The sequence below is a fragment of the Dipodomys spectabilis genome, unplaced genomic scaffold (assembly GCF_019054845.1).
Source record: "Dipodomys spectabilis isolate Male_0828 unplaced genomic scaffold, ASM1905484v1 ptg000098l, whole genome shotgun sequence".
Taxonomy (NCBI): Eukaryota; Metazoa; Chordata; class Mammalia; order Rodentia; family Heteromyidae; genus Dipodomys; species Dipodomys spectabilis.
Window position 1 is genome coordinate 18,985,152 of NW_024870775.1, and position 17,556 is coordinate 19,002,707.

Sequence of the window (17,556 nt, forward strand, 5' to 3'; positions counted from 1 at the left end):
CACTTCTTGGAAAATTAGATAGGCAAAAAATAAAAGGATAGAAAAGTTACAAAAGAACAGAAGTAAATACAATACACATACACATAAATCCTTCTCCTTTTCTCCCTCTACTAAGACTTCAGAAAGCAGCAATGACAGTGAAAGCAAAGAAAAGAAACAAGAAAAGAGAAGTGTTTGTCAAATAATAACAGTGGTTCTGAAGACAAGTCCAAGAAGAGAAAACTTTATGAAGAACTTTCCAGTGTTCACAGGAAAAACATACAAACTTCAAAGTTTTTTTTAAAAAAAGTAGATTTCGGAGAATAACAGCAAATGGAATCATTCTTATCCTGATAAATTCTAGAAGTTGTCAAAGAAGGGAGGATCTGAGAAAAATTTAGAAATGAGAGAGGAATTAGAGGATTCGAAGTCAGAGCAGAAATACTGGTAGATACAAGCAAAGGAAATAAGGAACTGGCCACAGCAGAGCTGAATAGTAGAAATGACATCATAAGCCATGGCACTCATGCATGCCAGGGAGAAAGCAGAGAAAATATGTGGAATAAGCACACTGAAGTGACCCAAAGAGAAGGAAGCAAAAGTGCAGAGAAAATAAAGAGACCATTTGTAACAATTATGTGGGTATAAAAATATCTCTATTTTCCTATTGCATACAGTTAGCAAGGGCTAAATTATGTATTATTGTCTTTTTAGTGAAAAAAAACCCTACTGAGTAATGCCTCTTAAGCTTTAGTCTATAGGATCTTAGAGACATTACTCACAGACATAAATTCTGCACCATCACTTTCTTGTGTGTGGTTACCTAAGCCCATGTTTAGTGAAAAACCCATTTCATTACCTTGCCTTTCAGAGCCATGCATTATGATTGCAGCTTAAATTCTGAGCATAAATATGGCAGTGTGTAAACTGTTTTTAAAAGTTACTTCCAGAGCACCCTTGAGACCCAAGGCAAAGATTCTGGGGAAGAGTTTAGGACTCTCTCAACCTAAGGTTCATGATGACCTTCCACTAAATGGGCTAGATGCTTCACATATGTTACTATTTTCTATTAACTATTCTGGCTGCTGTTCTGAATGAGTCAAAACTTGTTTTTAAGCAGCTTCTAAATTCTACATAGTATCACAGAGTCGTTAGCTAAGTGCCAGAGCCAGGACTAGATCCATCTAATATTTCTCTATTTGCTTAAGGCATATTGTTTTCCATAATATGATCATATAAAATTTCAGCAGTATTTTCTTTCCTTAGAATATGAACTATAACTCCCCAAACCTAAGTCTCTCTTTTCTCAACAGGTTTCCCTTTTTTGTTGTTGTTTGAAAAACAGAGCAGTTTCTACCTGAGGAAATAAAGAAAAATGAGTAAGATTTATTTTCTACATTGATGTTGGTAAATTTTTACTTTCTTTCTTTGTTGTTATTTTTATTTATTTTTTATTGTAAAAATATTGTACAGAGGGCTTACAGTTACATGAGTAAGGTAATGAGTACATTTCTTACCGAGCATTGTCACCTTGTTGTTGTTGGTATTGGTCCTGGGGCTTGAACTCAGGGCCTTGGCACTGTTCCTGAGCTTTTTCACTTAAGGCTAGCACTGTACCACCTTGAACCACACGGCCATTTCCAGTTTCCTGGTGGTTTAATTGGAGTTAAGATTCTCATGAACTTTCCTGCCTAGGTTGGCTTCAAACTGTGATCCTCAGATCTCAGTTTCCTGAGTAGATAGGATTACAGGTGCCTGGCAATGTTTTGCTTTCTTAAAGGCACTTTGATATTCTGTTAACTATGAGCTACACAGAGAAGACATTTTCCCCAGCAAGACTGCCTTCACTACAAGAACCATTATGATTTATTGAATGGGAACAATTCTGCAGCAGCTGCTATATTCATTAATTACAGAAGTAGCCTGAGCTGTGAGGAAAAAGCCTCTTCTTACTGCATAAACAACTAGCCACACCCTTCATGGGGTCCTCAAGGACTCATTTTATTAGGGTAAAAATCATTTTCAAACTGAAGACCAATAAGTGTGTGAGTTAGAGACTGCCAAACTGAGCTCAGAGTTGGTTTTGAAATTGATTAAGGTTTTCTTGCATACTCCCACTTTAGAATTTCCAAAAGGCAAAGGTTCAATTCAGCAAATTGCTTCTCTTTTATAGCCCTTTTTTGACACCATATTCCTTACCCCAAAAAGCTAAAAAGCTGCAGTGTGTGTGTGTGTGTGTGTGTGTGTGTGTGTGTGTGTGTGTGTGTGTGTGTGTGTGCGCACGCCCAAGGACTTGAACTCAGGGCATAGGCACTGTCCTTGAGCTTCTTTTTGCTCAAGGATAGCAATCTGCCACTTGTGCCATGGCTCCCCTTTCAGCTTTTTGGATAGTTTAGTGGAGGTAAGAGTTTCACAGACTTTTCTGCCCAGGATAGCTTCAAAACCCTGATCCTCAGAGCTTAGCCACCTCAGTAGCTAGAAGTACAGCCACTGACACATGGTCTTGCAAATTATTTTTAAAGTGGAAGGACAAAAATGGAATATGAGGAACCATGTAAACGTTCTTGGGCTTAAGAAATAATTTAAGTTTTTTTGAATCTTTTGGTTAGATGATATGGAAGACACTATTCATGAACTATATAACAGTTGATATTCATCAAACCATCTTTCCTCCATAAGTAGTAAGGATAATACCATCAACAGACATCTGAGTTAGTTTCCATTTTTGCCATTATAAACTGTACTGCTATAATGCTGCCATACTCTTTTTTTTGTGTGTTTCCCAGTACAAATGTACAAGAGTCTCACTTGAGTAGTGAGACTGCAGGATCATGGGAGATAGCACTATTTTTTGCCATGTGTTTTTTTAAATATTTTTATAAATTTATTTTCTTAATTTTTATTTATTTTTTATTGTGAAAATTGCCATGTGTTTTTAATAAATATCCATGAGCCATCATTTTGACTTAATAAACACTGTTTTCATATTTGCTTCAGATCTTTTTTTTTTTTTTTGTCGGTCGTGGGGCTTGAACTCTGGGCCTGGGCGCCGTCCCTCAGCTCTTCAGCTCAAGGCCAGCACTCTACCACTTGAGCTACAGCGCCACTTCCGGTTTTCTGGTGGTTTATTGGAGATAGAAGTCTCACGGTCTCTCCTGCCCGGGCTGGCTTTGAACCGCGATCCTCAGATCTCAACCTCCTGAGTAGCTAGGATTACAGGCGTGAGCCACCAGCGCCCGGCTTGCTTCAGATCTTTAAAAATAATTGTAATATTAATATCCTACAATGTTCTTTTGCTTTTTTCCAGGTACTTCAGGCAACTACGACCCTCAAATTGGTGTGTACCTTCATATCCAGCTTTTGACACTTTCATTATGTACATGTATGTGCATAGACAGTATGCCTTTTTAAATTTTTATTGTTTTTTTTTTTTTGTTTTGCTTTTTTGGGAGTCTGGCCGTGGGGCCTGAACTCTGGGCCTGGGTGCTGTCCCTCAGCTCTTCAGCTCAAGGCTAGCGCTCTACCACTTGAGCCACAGTGCCACTTTCGGCTTTTTTCTTTTTTGCTTATGTAGTGCTGAGGAATCGAACCCAGGGCCTCAGGCATGCAAGGCAAGCGCTCTACCACTGAGCCATCTTCCCAGCCCTTTTTATTGTGAGCCACCTTCCTAGCCCTTTTTTATTGTTATTATAAAGGTGATGTATAGAGGGATTACAGTTACATTAATCAGGTAATGAATAAATTTCTTTTTGGACAGTGTCACCCCTTCTCTTGCTTGGAAGATAGCATTGTTATGCCACATTATTTTCCAGAGTCATGAAGCCAATTCATACTCTCACCTAGAGGAAGTTTGTTCCTTTTGTTTCAATTCTCACCAACACTATTGTCACTATTACAAGTTTTTGCCAGTCTCATAGGTAGAATGACACAGTAATCTACTGTAGTTTTAATATATATATTGCTTTAACTACTAATGAAGCAGTACATTTTTAATCACTTTATTCAGCTTTTTTTGCTCATCTTTCTATCAAAAAGCATGTGTATATCCTTTTGTCAATTATGTGGGTCACAAACATCCCTGCCCAATTTATATTTGTACTTTCTATCTCTGTACTCTCATTTGATAAGCAGAAAATTTAATACAGCTATTTTTATCTGTTCCTTTATGTTTTCTCTTTTTAAGAAACCCTATAATTATTGAGTCTGTTAGTAAAACAAAATCTAAATGGAAAATAAAAAGATATGTTCTCTTACTCTGAGTCATTTTTCTATATTGTTTCTATTTTGCCTTTCATATTTAAATATATATTTTTTTGGTCCGTTATGGGCTTCCCCGCTGAGCTATTTTTGCTCAAGGATAGCTTGCTACCATTTTAAGCCACAGCACCACTTCTGTTTTCTGATGGTTAGTTGGAAATAAGAGTCTCACAGAATTTCCTCCCAAGCTAGCTTCTGACTGTAATCCTCAGATCTCAGCTTCCTGAGTAGCTAAGATCACCAGTGTGAGCCACCAGCTTCATATTTAAATCTTAATACATCTAGAATTGATGTTTATCACATGGATGAGGATAATCGATTACTCCCACATCATTTATTCAACTTCCATTCTTTCTTCACTGATTTTTAAAATTTATTTTTATTATTCTCTTCAATAGTTGTACAAAGGGGTTTCAGTTCAACATATCAATTTATAAGTATAATGCATTTTGATCATGTAATTTTTTAAGTTTCCATATGTGCATTAATTTCTTATCTTTCTCTTGTGTTCCTTTAGTCTGTCTTTGAACAAGGAGCTTTATAAATCTCGATATGTAGTATTCTAGAAGAGCCAATTTGCAAACTTTGTACTTCTTCAGGAATGACTTGTCCATTCTTGGTATTTCCACCTGAATTTACATTTTCCACCTGAATTTAAAATTGGATTTTGGGTTTTAAAATGGAGATTTTTTTTTATCAGAAATGTATTAGATCAGTTATGATAAGTAAAATCTTCATAATAACATCATATAATCCATGAACATTATAAATTCTCTATTTGAGTTTTCCTTAATTATTTTCAAGTAGTTTTGTAACTTCTGTCATAGGCACTTGCAAAACCAGGTTTCAAATTGCATAATATCTGCTTCCCCTTCTCCTCTCCTCATCATGAGTCCTTTGGCAGGGCCACTGTCCCTGAGCTTTTATGCGCAAGGATAGTGCTCCACCACTTGAGCCACAACTCCACTTCCAATATTTCTTGATATCATTGTAAATATGATTCAGTTTTATTTTATTGCTACTGCATATAAATGCAATGTTCTTTTGTTACATTGGAATTGTGTCAATAAACTTAAAACTTTCTTCTTAATATGTTACCTGTTAACTAATTTTCCAATCTTCCTACATTTTATCCCTTTTTCTTGCCACAACCACATAGTGGTTAAGACCTTCAGAACAATACTGGAATAAATTAATAATGATAGATTCCCTCCTCTTGTTTCTAATCTTAAAGGGAATGTGTTCAACATTGCAACATTGAGTTATGCCACTGTTTAAAGTTAAAGCTGCTATGAATTATGCTCAAGATCAAAAGTCATACAGTAGTGGTATACCCAGGATTGAATGTTGATCCATCACCCTGTTCTTAAAAATATATATATATATATATATATATAATATATATATAAATGAACAGAAAAAATAACTAAAGTGGACAATGGAATAAATGTGTAGACTTAAGACAATTGGGAGATAATTTTAAAAAGCCTTTAAACACTGCTAAAACTTGAGAAGATTTTGGAAATCATGTTAAGAACATGAATCTGCTCCTTCCTCAAAATCACCTGATGACTCCCTGCTGCTTACAAGGATAAAGTCTCAAGTCTTAATAGGCTAGCATTCCAGACTAATTTGTAGGTATCCTATCTACAAATATTTCAACTTTGCAGTATACTTCCTTTACTAAATTTTTCATATATTTTCACAATCCTGTGAGAGTGAGTATCCATCCTTCCTCCAGCATATGATTAAGACTCATATATATACATATATATATATATATATATAAAATTGTAAAGACACTGTACAGATGGGTTACAGTTACATGAGTAAGGTAATGAGTACATTTCCTATTGAGCATTGTTACCCCCTCCTTTGTTTTTCCCCCTACCAACTCTCCCCTCCTGACCTCCCCAACTCCTTCCTCCCCCACCCAAGTTGTAAAGTTCATTTTCAACATAGTGTCTTATACATCTCATTGTTACAATGAGTCAACATGTATCCTTGTTTCAGCATTTTGTTATTTCCCTTCCCCTCCCCAAATTAGAAAAATGTATATACAAGATGCAGGGCACTAGAATCAAATACAGTAAAAACAGGGTTATACCATGGGGGAAGAACATACAAAAGAAACAAACAAAAAAAATCATGAAAAAGTAAATCCTTCAACAACAAATCCTCAAAGAAACAACCACCCAATTAGTAAGTGGACTAAAGGCTTAAAGAGAGACTTCTCTGAAGAGGAAATTAGAATGGCCAATAGACACATGAAGAAATGCTCAACTTCTCTAGCCATAAAAGAAATGCAAATCAAAACCACATTGAGATTCCACCTCACTCCAGTTAGAATGGATGCTAATGCATACAATTTATAATATATATACCATATTATATACATATATATATATATATCAGAGAGAGAGCGAGAGAGAGAGAAATTACTAAACATACAATGGAGCCAAAAAGAAAATTGGTCCTTGCATTTATCAAGGCTTCAGAGAAGAGAAAGTTACAGGAGAAAGATGGAGGGAAAAAAAAGTCATGTTCAAATTGTAGTGGGGAGAGGCAGTGAGACCACTCAGTCCGTAGTGAAAATGTAACAGATTTTATTGAGCAAAAGTGCTGACACACCAGGACCGCACCTGGAGTTGGGATCCTAGGAAAACAGCCCCAAGTGCCAGCCCACATCGATTTTTAAGCATTTGGGGCTAGGGCCGGGAAAGGGGGAGGCTGGGTGTTGGTTTTAGACAATAATTGTTACAAGAAATGCACACCTTAAGTTTAAATTTCCTGCCAAAGTTTTGCTGGTGGGAAGCAGGGGAATAGAACAAAGGGTGGTGATGGTTCCACTGGGTTAGGGCTCACATGCTTGCATTGCTCAGAAAACAGCAGAAGCAGAGTTACAGAGTTACAGGGTTATGGAGTTACAGAGTTACAATTACAGTTACTAGCTAAAGTAACAAGTTACCAGGGAAGTCTTAGCCACAGCACACTTAACATTTATATCTTAAAATCATTCATTATCCATTTTACACAATCCAAATCAAATATCATATTCCATCTTTACGTCCTCCACCATATCAAAATTAATGTTCTACTTGTTTTAATTCAGCTTTTATATTTGTTAGCTAAATTACTCATTTTAATTTCCTATTTAGCTTGTCATTTTATTTGTTGTATTAATCAGAAGAATTCTTCAGAGAAACAGAATCAATAAGATGTGGAGAAAGAAAATGAGGGGAAAAAAAGAGGCAGCAAGAGAAAGAGAGCTAATGGTTCATGTTTAGATCATGTTGCCAACCTTACTGCAGCTAAAAAAAATTATAAAGTAGAATATTTTTTTTAAAAGATGATAAATATGGGCTGGGAAGGTGGCTCAGTGGTAGAGCGCTTGCCTTGCATGCATGAGGCCCTGGGTTTGATTCCTCAGCACCACATAAGCAAAAAGAAAAAAGCCGGAAGTGGCACTGTGGCTCAAGTGGTAGAGCGCTAGCCTTGAGCTGAAGAGCTGAGGGACAGTGCCCAGGCCCAGAGTTCAGGCCCCACGACCGGACCCCCCCCCCCAAAAAGATGATAAATATAAAGTTAACTGAAATTGTCATCAGACAGAGGTGAGGTTTAGTGAAGCTCCTCTTTAAATACAGGAACTCTTCACTTAGGGTTCTTGACTTCAAATGCAGAATAAGAATTTCTGGACAAGTCAGAATGGTAAAAAAACTTGGCAGAGCTTTATTAAGTAAACAAGCAAGGAAACAGACAGACAAAAAAGCAGACAAACAGAAGGCAGGAGCACACTCTAGCAGAGTGTAAGTGCTCTCATAGGGACACAAAGACACCGACACAGACAATGAAACACCCAGAAAGACACACAGCTATTTGGGTTGTTGAGTATTTATAGGGTAAGGGCAGGGTTCTGGCTTTAAGTTATGCAAAGCTAGGTGCTTTGTCTTTGCTTCAACTACACCTGGTGTTATTCTGAGTTTGCAGGTAAGAATGCACCCTGCCATAAAACAGATCCTTATCCTTGAAACAAGGATGCCCTGCAATGTGCATTTTGGGGAATCCTGTCAGGCAGCTGTGAATTCTTGGGTGAGAAATGCATCCCTTACGAAAGAATGCATTCAGCTGCCTCTCTTTGAACCAAAGATAGCATTTCTAAGTTTTTAGGTACCATATTTCTGAGTTGCCTATACCAGGCCTCAGTTTCCATAAGTTATCCGGCTTAATTTCCCCCAAAATGGCTTTGTTTCCTTAATTCTAAGGGAAGTAGATGGACAAGCTTTTGAAGTAAGGAGGCCAGGTCTGGCCGGCAACATATTGTCCACATGGTGGATGGTAGGCACTGGTATCTTGTCTTTATGCTGGGGTAGGGAACCCTCCCCCTCCCATCACCTGCCTCCTAGGTAATGGGTGTGCCCAGACCCTGGAGGCTGGGGCAGGCACTTGGCTGATAGGTTACTGAATCTGTCAGTCCAGTGCCTGGGACTGGGAATTTCTTGAGGATCTGCCCCCTGAGCCGACCTATTTAGGCCCAGACCAGCCTCTTTGCCATGTGTCTCTGTGATTGTGTCCTGTGTCCTGTGTCCTGTCTTATCTCCAGTCATCATGGTGTCCCAATTCAGCTCTCCATTGGAGCTGAATTGGCTTGTTGGTATTGTTCTTGTTATTTCTTTCCTCTTTAGCATGTTTCCTAGCTGTGTTATGTGTATTTGCGTGCTGCAGGATTTTGTAACAACTAGTGGCCTGCAGCCTGTTAACTGTATAATAAAGACTCCAATATTCTATATTTTAAAATGTGGTTTTGGGGGCTGGGAAGGTGGCTCAGTGGTAGAGCACTTGCTTTGCATGCTTACGGCCCTGTGTTCGATTTCTCAGCATCACATAAGCAAAAAGAAAAAAGCCGGAAGTGGCGCTGTGGCTCATGTGGTAGAGCGCTAGCCTTGAGCTGAAGAGCTGAGGGACAGCGCCCAGGCCCAGAGTTCAGGCCCCACGACCGGACCCCTCTTCCTCCCCCCACAAAAAAATGTGGCTTCTGGGATGATTTACCTTAGCATACTTTAAGCTTGAATCTTTGACTCCCTAGCATCCATTTACCATGCCTCATTTTTCCTAGGTTATCCTGACTCATTTTCCCCCTAAATGATTTCAGTCTCTTCATCTTAAGGGAAGTTGATGGGTGAAGATCCATCTTCAGTAACTGCTTCCAGCTGAGTCAGGGCGTTGGCCCCGCCTAGCTAGGGACCTGAAGTCATGCCCTATCCTACTGAGGGGTGACATGTGAAGATCAATTATTGGACTGCCAGGATCAGATGTCATTAGGAACATCCTCTGATTCTGAACTGGAAAGGGAGCCAGACAAGAAATTAGGGAGGATAATAAGCCATAGAAACAATACAAGGTACAGCAGATTAGCATTTCCCCATATATTAATGTCATCAAGATAAGCAATTTTTTTTCAACAAGTGGTTCCAGAGAACTGGTGAGGAGCTCATTAAAGCTAAGAGCAGGGTCAGACATAGCATTAATTTGAGTGCATACACCCTGAAGGGATGAGGAGACATTGTTTGTTTGGAACATATATATAACATTTAACCTTTAATTGCGCAGGTTCCTCCTTGGGCTGCAGTAAGGATGTGTAAAGCCATTTTATTTTGGAGGACCACTTGTCTCATCATGAATTTAACAAAGAAAGTCCTTTTTTTTAACAGTAGGTTGGACATATTTGTTGGAGGATTGCATATGTCATATGATGTCCTCCAGCTCAATAGATGGAATGAAGATAGAGGCCAGGTGATCATACGAGTGGAAAACAGACCTGGGCAACCTATGTTGTAATGTTGGCAGATTTGTAGGCTTTGTTAAAGTTGGGACCCATCTCCCCTGCATCCAGGGAAAACCTCCAGTACAGCATCCTCTTTACCCTGGGAACAGCGAGGGCCAGAGTTTGGTCCCACAAAGCAATTTGGTGCCTTTTGGATCTGCAATGCATATATTGTCTCAAGGGCCAGTTGGTAGCAAACCAGTCAATGGCCTTGAGTGTTATTAGTCAAAAATACCTCCTTTGCAGAATGCTGGGCCCATTGCAAAAATGAACCAGGGAATAATAATAGAAAAAGTATACAACATAGGTCTTTATAAATATTTAAAGAAATGCCCATTAAAACTTGAGACTTTATCAAACAGTCTAAGTGATCTGTGTAGGCCTCCTTTTTCTTGAAGAGGCATCTTAGGTCTTCTAGAAGTTTACAGGTATAGCAATCCTGTGGGTCCTTGGGTCTAAATGACTCTGAAACCTGGAACTTAGGGTTGGAGAGATAAAAGGTTTTACTCTAGATATATGCATCCAAGCATAAATGCCAGGCATTTTTACAGTTGTCAGAGTGCTGAGAACAACCATGTAGGATCCCTTACATCTAGGGAGATGTTGATCTGAAGAAAGTTGGGCACAGAGAGGATTAAAGCCATTTTCATATTGCAGGCCAGTGCAGCCTGTTTAACACTCTGGGTCTGCAAAGGCATTTTCCTGGCTGACTAGGGAATCTGACCTTTGGTGACCCTTACAGTGTATAACAGCCACCTGTGAAGGTTTCCAGACAGCTTTTAATAGGTATAGGATCTCAGATCCATGCTTTATTGTGGAGTTACAATACCCAATGGCCCAAATGGCTAGTGTCCTATTTGGAGGTTCCCTAAGAATGTATTGATTTACTAATACTCCAGCCTTATCCTCTTTTCCTGACCAGATGAATTTATTTGGCCAGTATTAGATCAAAATTTATAACCAATTAGGATCTTAAGTAGATACGGGGGGGGGGGGGGAGGTCTGGGAAATTATTTCCCATTTGACAACCCTAGTTTCTTATTACCCACTATAACAGCTGTCTGGTAGGCAAGGGTGTAAGTTTTTGCCCAATTACACAATAGACATGGACATTAGATAGGATGCTTACAAACTATTTTTTTTTTAATGACCTCCCAGCTCTGATAACTTTTGAAAGGCCAAGCAGCAGTGACTCCAGGAACTGCTATCATCTCTGTCATCCAAGCAGTGGCTTGTAACTGCCTCTGGATGCTCCATCATTGCGAGATCCCAGGAGTGCCTTTTTCCATGTTGGGATAAATGCACCTTTGCCATTTCCCTTGGTCAATGGCTGGACTTGAACTCAGGGTTTGCACACTGTCCCTCAGCTCTCCAGCTCTGGGCTAGCACTCTGCCACTTTGAACTCCAAAGCAACTCCACTTTTAAGCACTCTGCTGGCAGTTTAGAGATGACAATCTCACAGGGACATTTTTCTGTCCGGGTTGGCTTTGAGCCAGTTTTTAGATCAATGAGTCTTTACTTACAGCCACTTTTACTCCAATTAAAGCAACAAGGGGTCATTAGAAAAATAGTCTCCCAAGCATGGAGATTAAACTTTCAAATCAATGTCATAATCCAAAACTCTCTCCTAAATTCCTAACTTCCTTCTGGATATGTGTCGGATGATGTGTTGATTTACAGAGGCTGGGAATGTGGCTTAGTGGTAGAGTGATTGCCTAGCATGCACGAAGCCCTGCAATTGATTCCTCAGTACCACATAAGCAGAAAAGGCTGGAAGTGGTGCTGTGGCTCAAGTGGTAGAGCACTTTCCTTAAGCACAGAGAGGCTCAAGGACAGTTCCCAGGCCCTAAGTTCAAGCCCCAGGACCAGCAAAAAAAAATATTTACAAGTCCTATAAAGTAAGAATCTGGGTGCCAGGTTTTGTAATCCTAGCTACTCTGGAAGCTGAGATCTGAGGATTTGCCAGCAAAGCAGAAAAGTCTATCAAATTTATCTCCAATTAACCAACAAAAAGGTTGATTATACCTGGCTTGTACAATCACAGCCCCTCTGTATAACACATTAATATAAGAGTAACAATAAATTAAGGGGAAACCAAAGATGAACTGGAGGTGTGAGTGTGACTCTAATGGTAGAGTATAACTCTGAGCAAAGAAAAGCCAAGCAAGAGTGAAAGGCCCTGCCTGAGTTCACCAAGACTGGCACAAAAGAATCTGACAAAGAAAAACATATTTACTATCAAACAAGAGGGCTCTTCTGGAGATAAAGGGAGAAAAATCCCCATCTTTCCAAATCTCTCTTCTACACAAATGATTAAGATATCAAATTACAAATGCTACATGTAAAAATCATATAAAGCAATTTCTTCAGGGTGAGTATAAGTTTCATCTTACCAACAAAGAAATACCAATCTAAAAAAAAAAAAGATAGTATAAAAGTGCAAATAAAGTATAGGAACCTGAATTCATCTCAGCTAAACAAAATAAGTCTACCATCAGAAAAGTTTATACTACCATCTAGTGGTTCATTCAGGAAAAAGACATTCATACCCTTCAAAATCTTGAGACTTGACAGTCAACCTTGTAGCTATAAACAGACCTTTGTCCAGAGGAAGGGAAAACTTGCTAAGATTAAGAAACAAACATTTAGCTATATAGTAAAGTGACAGTGGACAAACAATTGTACTGAAAGTCTCAGATTCCCATTCTTACTTTGAAATCTACTACTCATAGTTACATGATTTTAGATGAGTCAGTTTATCTCTTTAAGCTTGTTTCTCCTTTGTAAATAGATGTGACTAAACTATATTGGTGTTTTTGAATTTATAAATTATATTAGTCACACAATCAATTTAATAGATTATAATCTGATTTTTTAAAATTTAAATATATCAAGAAATTGGGATATCATAAATTCTGAGAAGCTTTTGTTCCAGTAAAAAAAAAATAATATGTGTTCTATAAATGTGTCTTGCTTGTATGTGTTTCTGGACACAACTTATGACACATTTGTTACTGTGGGTCATAGACAAGAGAACTGAAAAAAATCTCTACCCAGATCTAAAGTTCCATGTTCCTGTGAATTGTGGTCATAAATATTGCCTCAGAGTACTGCCTAATTTAAAGAAAGACATCTGATAGAATTGTCTGTTGACTGCAGGAATGCCTTTTATTGTTCCCTTATAATAACTCAAAAAGACTCCAATCACAGATGGAAATATTTGCCTAATCTTGCCTTTACGTTTTCTCTTCTTTCTCCATAGACTACTGCCATTCTTGCTAATTCAATATAGGAATCAAGTATAGCTATAGGAATAGGAATCAAGTGCCTTAGATTCACTAAGGTCACTTCTTTAAAATACATCTCTGAGCTGGGCGCCGGTGCCTCACGCCTGTAATCTTAGCTACTCAGAAGGCTGAGATCTGAGGATCATGGTTCAAAGCCAGCCTGGACAGGAAAGTCTGGGAGACTCTTATCTCCAATAAACCACTCAGAAAAAGACAGAAGTGGTGCTGTGGCTCAAGTGGTAGAGCGTTAGCCTTGAGCTGAAGAGCTGAGGGAAAGCACCCAGGCCCAGAGTTCAAGCCCCACCACCAAATAAATAAAATAAAATAAAATACCTGCCCAAACCATCACATCAGAATAAAGCCCACCCTTGATGCCTTAGTGCATACTCTCACTCTAGGATCTCACTTCATTTTCAGTCCTGGAATTTCGGTAGCCTTATCTGTCTTATTTTGATGGAGCATATTCCCTGTAACTTCCTGGATAAAAAAGAAAATATTGCATGTCTTAAACTATCCTCAATCTACCTTTACGTTTCATTAATAATTTAGCTGAGGAAGTGGTGCTGTAGCTCAAAGTGGTAGAGCGCTCGCCTTGAGCTGAAGAGCTGAGGGACAGTGCCCAGGCCCAGAGTTCAAGCCCCACGACTGGAAAAAAAAACAACAACAATAATTTAGCTGAGTATAAAATTCTAGGTTAAAGTTTGAAAGTATTGATGAAGGTGACAGAGCCAGATGATGTGACATTGGACAGGAAGCCTCTTCAGGCACTGCAGGTGACTGACCTGAAGGCCGCACTGGAGCAGTTAGGCCTGGCCAAGAGTGGGCAGAATAGTGCTCTGGTCAAGCAGCTCAAAGGGGGCTCAGGACCACCTGCCATTTTAGTCAAGAGACTGAGGAGTCGCTGCTGCCAAGCCCCTGCAACATGCATTTCACAGTGGCCTTCTGGAGACATGCCTTAATTCAAAGAAGTGACTTAAGCAGAGAACTTTGGTGTATACCACCGGAGTCAGCACGAATTTTCATTGGAAGGAAAAGCTGGCCACACACAATGAACTCACCAATCACTTCAGCCAATCTCTGGAGGACAACCAATCACTCCCCTGCCAAAATAGATGCCCAAGGGCTCTGGAGTTGGTAGAGGGCTGCCCCAGAACCTGGATTCTGAATACAACATCATTTGGATGTGGCTGGCTAATTGATTGTTTGGCTAGTAGATTCATTTTCAATCATGTGCAAGTTATTATTCATTTTGTGCTGGTGTGGATTTCACATACTCCTGGGCAGCAGCAGCATGGACTTCTCAGACATTCTCATTTCTCCCATGATTGTCCTTCTGATTCCTCTGAGATCACCAGCCAAAGTGTGTAAAACATGTGCTGCACTAGGCATGGCCTAGGTGAGTAGCACCACCAATACTCATGGAGAGGAGTCCTGGACCTGTTATATCCCTGAATCCTCCAGTCCCTCTGGGCCTGGAAGAGCAGGTTATATCAAGAACATTATAAACCTCAGTGACTCCCTGTTTAGAACAGAAGTGTCAGAAAAATATGGTTAGAACAACAGAGCTACTTCTGCATGGAGTGACAACAGGAAGACATTGGACATGAGCAAATAGCTGTGTTTCTTGGTGCCACTTCCTGGAGGACAATTGAAAGCCGGGCTGGGGTGGATGGGGGATGGGGGGGGGGGGGTTGACAGCGCAGAGACTCTGGTGGCCGGCCGCAGCTATGTGAGGGAAGCCAGGAAAGGAACATGTAAAACTGTGCACCTATCCAGCTAAAGAAGGTCCCACTCTTGCCCCCAACAAAACTGGACAGAGTTAGATGGGGATGGGGCTGCAGAAGCAGCTGTCATCATGACTCTACCGGTTCTGCCTGGATCTCAAGATTCTGACCACACCCCTTATTAGTTCATGTTGGTCTCTGACCAGTGGGGTACAATAATTGGAGCCATGCCCACATCCCATACTGCCTAGTAACACTGGTATTCCTTCTATTGGCTTACACCATTACCAAAAGTTGAGGAAGGTAGAGGGGGTAACAAAATCGAGGTGACTTTGGAGATATAGTAGGAAATAAACATAGTTATTAGTGATTGTGAGAATAAAGGTGATTTCAGAGAGTCTGGAAATGTGGCCTGTCCATCTTTCCTGTCTCAGTGCTGGGATATCTGAACAGACAAGACAAAAAAAAAAAAAAAGTAGCTGCAGGAATAAAAAAAAAAAAAACTACTGCAAGAATGCCAGCAGAAGAATTTTTCTGATAGACCTGCAAAATTCAAGAAAAAGAATAACACTAAAAAGGGAAGTAACCCCAACCCCAAAACAGACACTACTGAGGACTGTAATTCAACTGGGGGTACAGCCAAAGATCACGTTGACCCTGAGCCTCCCCTGACTTTGGACACAGTCAGAGCTGCCAGGGTCAAGAGTGTCACAGTTCCTATAACACCGAGGATCTGGAGAAGTGCTACCAGCACCTGGTGCTTGCCCTGAACTCCAGTAAAATAAGAAACCAGCAGCTCTGCAGTGAGATTGAACAACTGAAGCAGGAAAAGAAAGACCTGTAGGATCAACAGGAGAAAAAGAATAAGATAGCTCATGTGCAAGAAGCACTGAAAACAGAGATGGAAATCCACAAGCTAACAATACAGAAGAAGCTGGTTTCAGAAGAAGGCAATTTACCCTGTCCTGGCCCACATACAACAGGTAGCCAATGAAAGAGAAATGGAACATGGAGGTCTCGCCAGCTGCCTGCAGGCTTCACAGCAGCCGTCACAGAGCTAGAGATGACGTTGTCTGCAGTTATCACCACATGGCATGAGACTGAAAAGAAGAATCTACAGTTCATCGAAGACCTGAATAATGTGAAGCTTCAGCTCCAAAAAAAGACCAGAAGCTATGATGACTTGGAAGAAGTAAACAGTGGGCTGCAGAAGCTGGAAGTGCTCTGGACACAGAAGACCAACATGAAGAACAGAATTTGCAAGTTTCAACAAGCACTAGTGGAGCAGGCAGTGCCAAAAAGACACCTAGAAACCTGAAAAGGCTAGGGACCACATTAAAGTTGGGGAGAGACAACTTTGTGGAGGACCTGAGGGTAGGGAGACCCACATGGAAGGAGAAGGTCCAGCAACTCTGAGCAGATGAACCACCTGAGAGAGGAGAGAGAGCAAGGGGTGAGGCAGGTGCTGGACATAGAGACCAACCTGGTGGAACTGAGAAAGAAGCTGGCAGAGCTTCTGCAGGATCATCTCAGGCTGAGCAGTAGCTGAAGGCCCAGGCCTACCAGATGCAGAAGGAGTAACAGAACCTGGAGGAACAACTTCACATCCAGGTACAGGAAAACCAGAGCCTCAGTCTCCAGTACCTGGAGCAGCAGGAGTGGCTGCTGATACTGGAGAAGAAGGCGGAGGAATGGGATCAGCATGCTGAGGATTGGCACAAGATCCTCAAGACAATGGCAAAGGAACATGAGACCATGAGATGCACACTGATGCAAAACCAAGAGCTAAAAGATCAGCTAGTCCAGCTGTAGGATGCTTTCCACAGGCTGAGTGGTGAGAAAGACAAGCTCAGCACCATCCTGAAGTCAGAGCAGCAGGTAAAGAAACATCTGAAAGAGAAGTTGCAGCAGCAAGAGAAGTTAGAAGAATGGAAAGAGATGGCTGAGATAAAAAGCCAAGCGGCTCAGAATCTGCAGGAGCTGCATGACCAGTACCTGGCCCAGCTGCAGGAGCGCAGAGCCACCTGTGATCAGCATATAGCCTCCAACCTGCAGCTGACCTCAGAGAAAGAAGCCCCGCAGCAGCACCTACTGAGGCACACCCCAATGTTGGAGCAGCTGAAGCAAGCATAGGTGCAGACCAAGGGAGACCAGATGGTACCTCAAAAGTTACAGGACACTCTGAAGTACCTAGAAGCAACCAGACAACAGAAGGAGCAATGGTAGGCCCAGCTGAGCTTCCTGGCTTTCCCTAGGGAAGGTGAAGGAATGAGTAACAAAAAAAAAAAGAAAAGAGTGAGAAGGCAACTCCACCTGCCATGACTGTCCCAGAGGTTGTAAAGAACCCACAAACCATGAGGGATTTTTACCTTAAAGCACTATCAGTTTCTGAATCAAAAAAGGTAAAACTCAGCCAGCAGCTGCAGGAGCAGCAGGCCTGCTGTGGGTGCCTGGCCAACCTGGTAGCCCAGTGCCAGACAAAGCTGG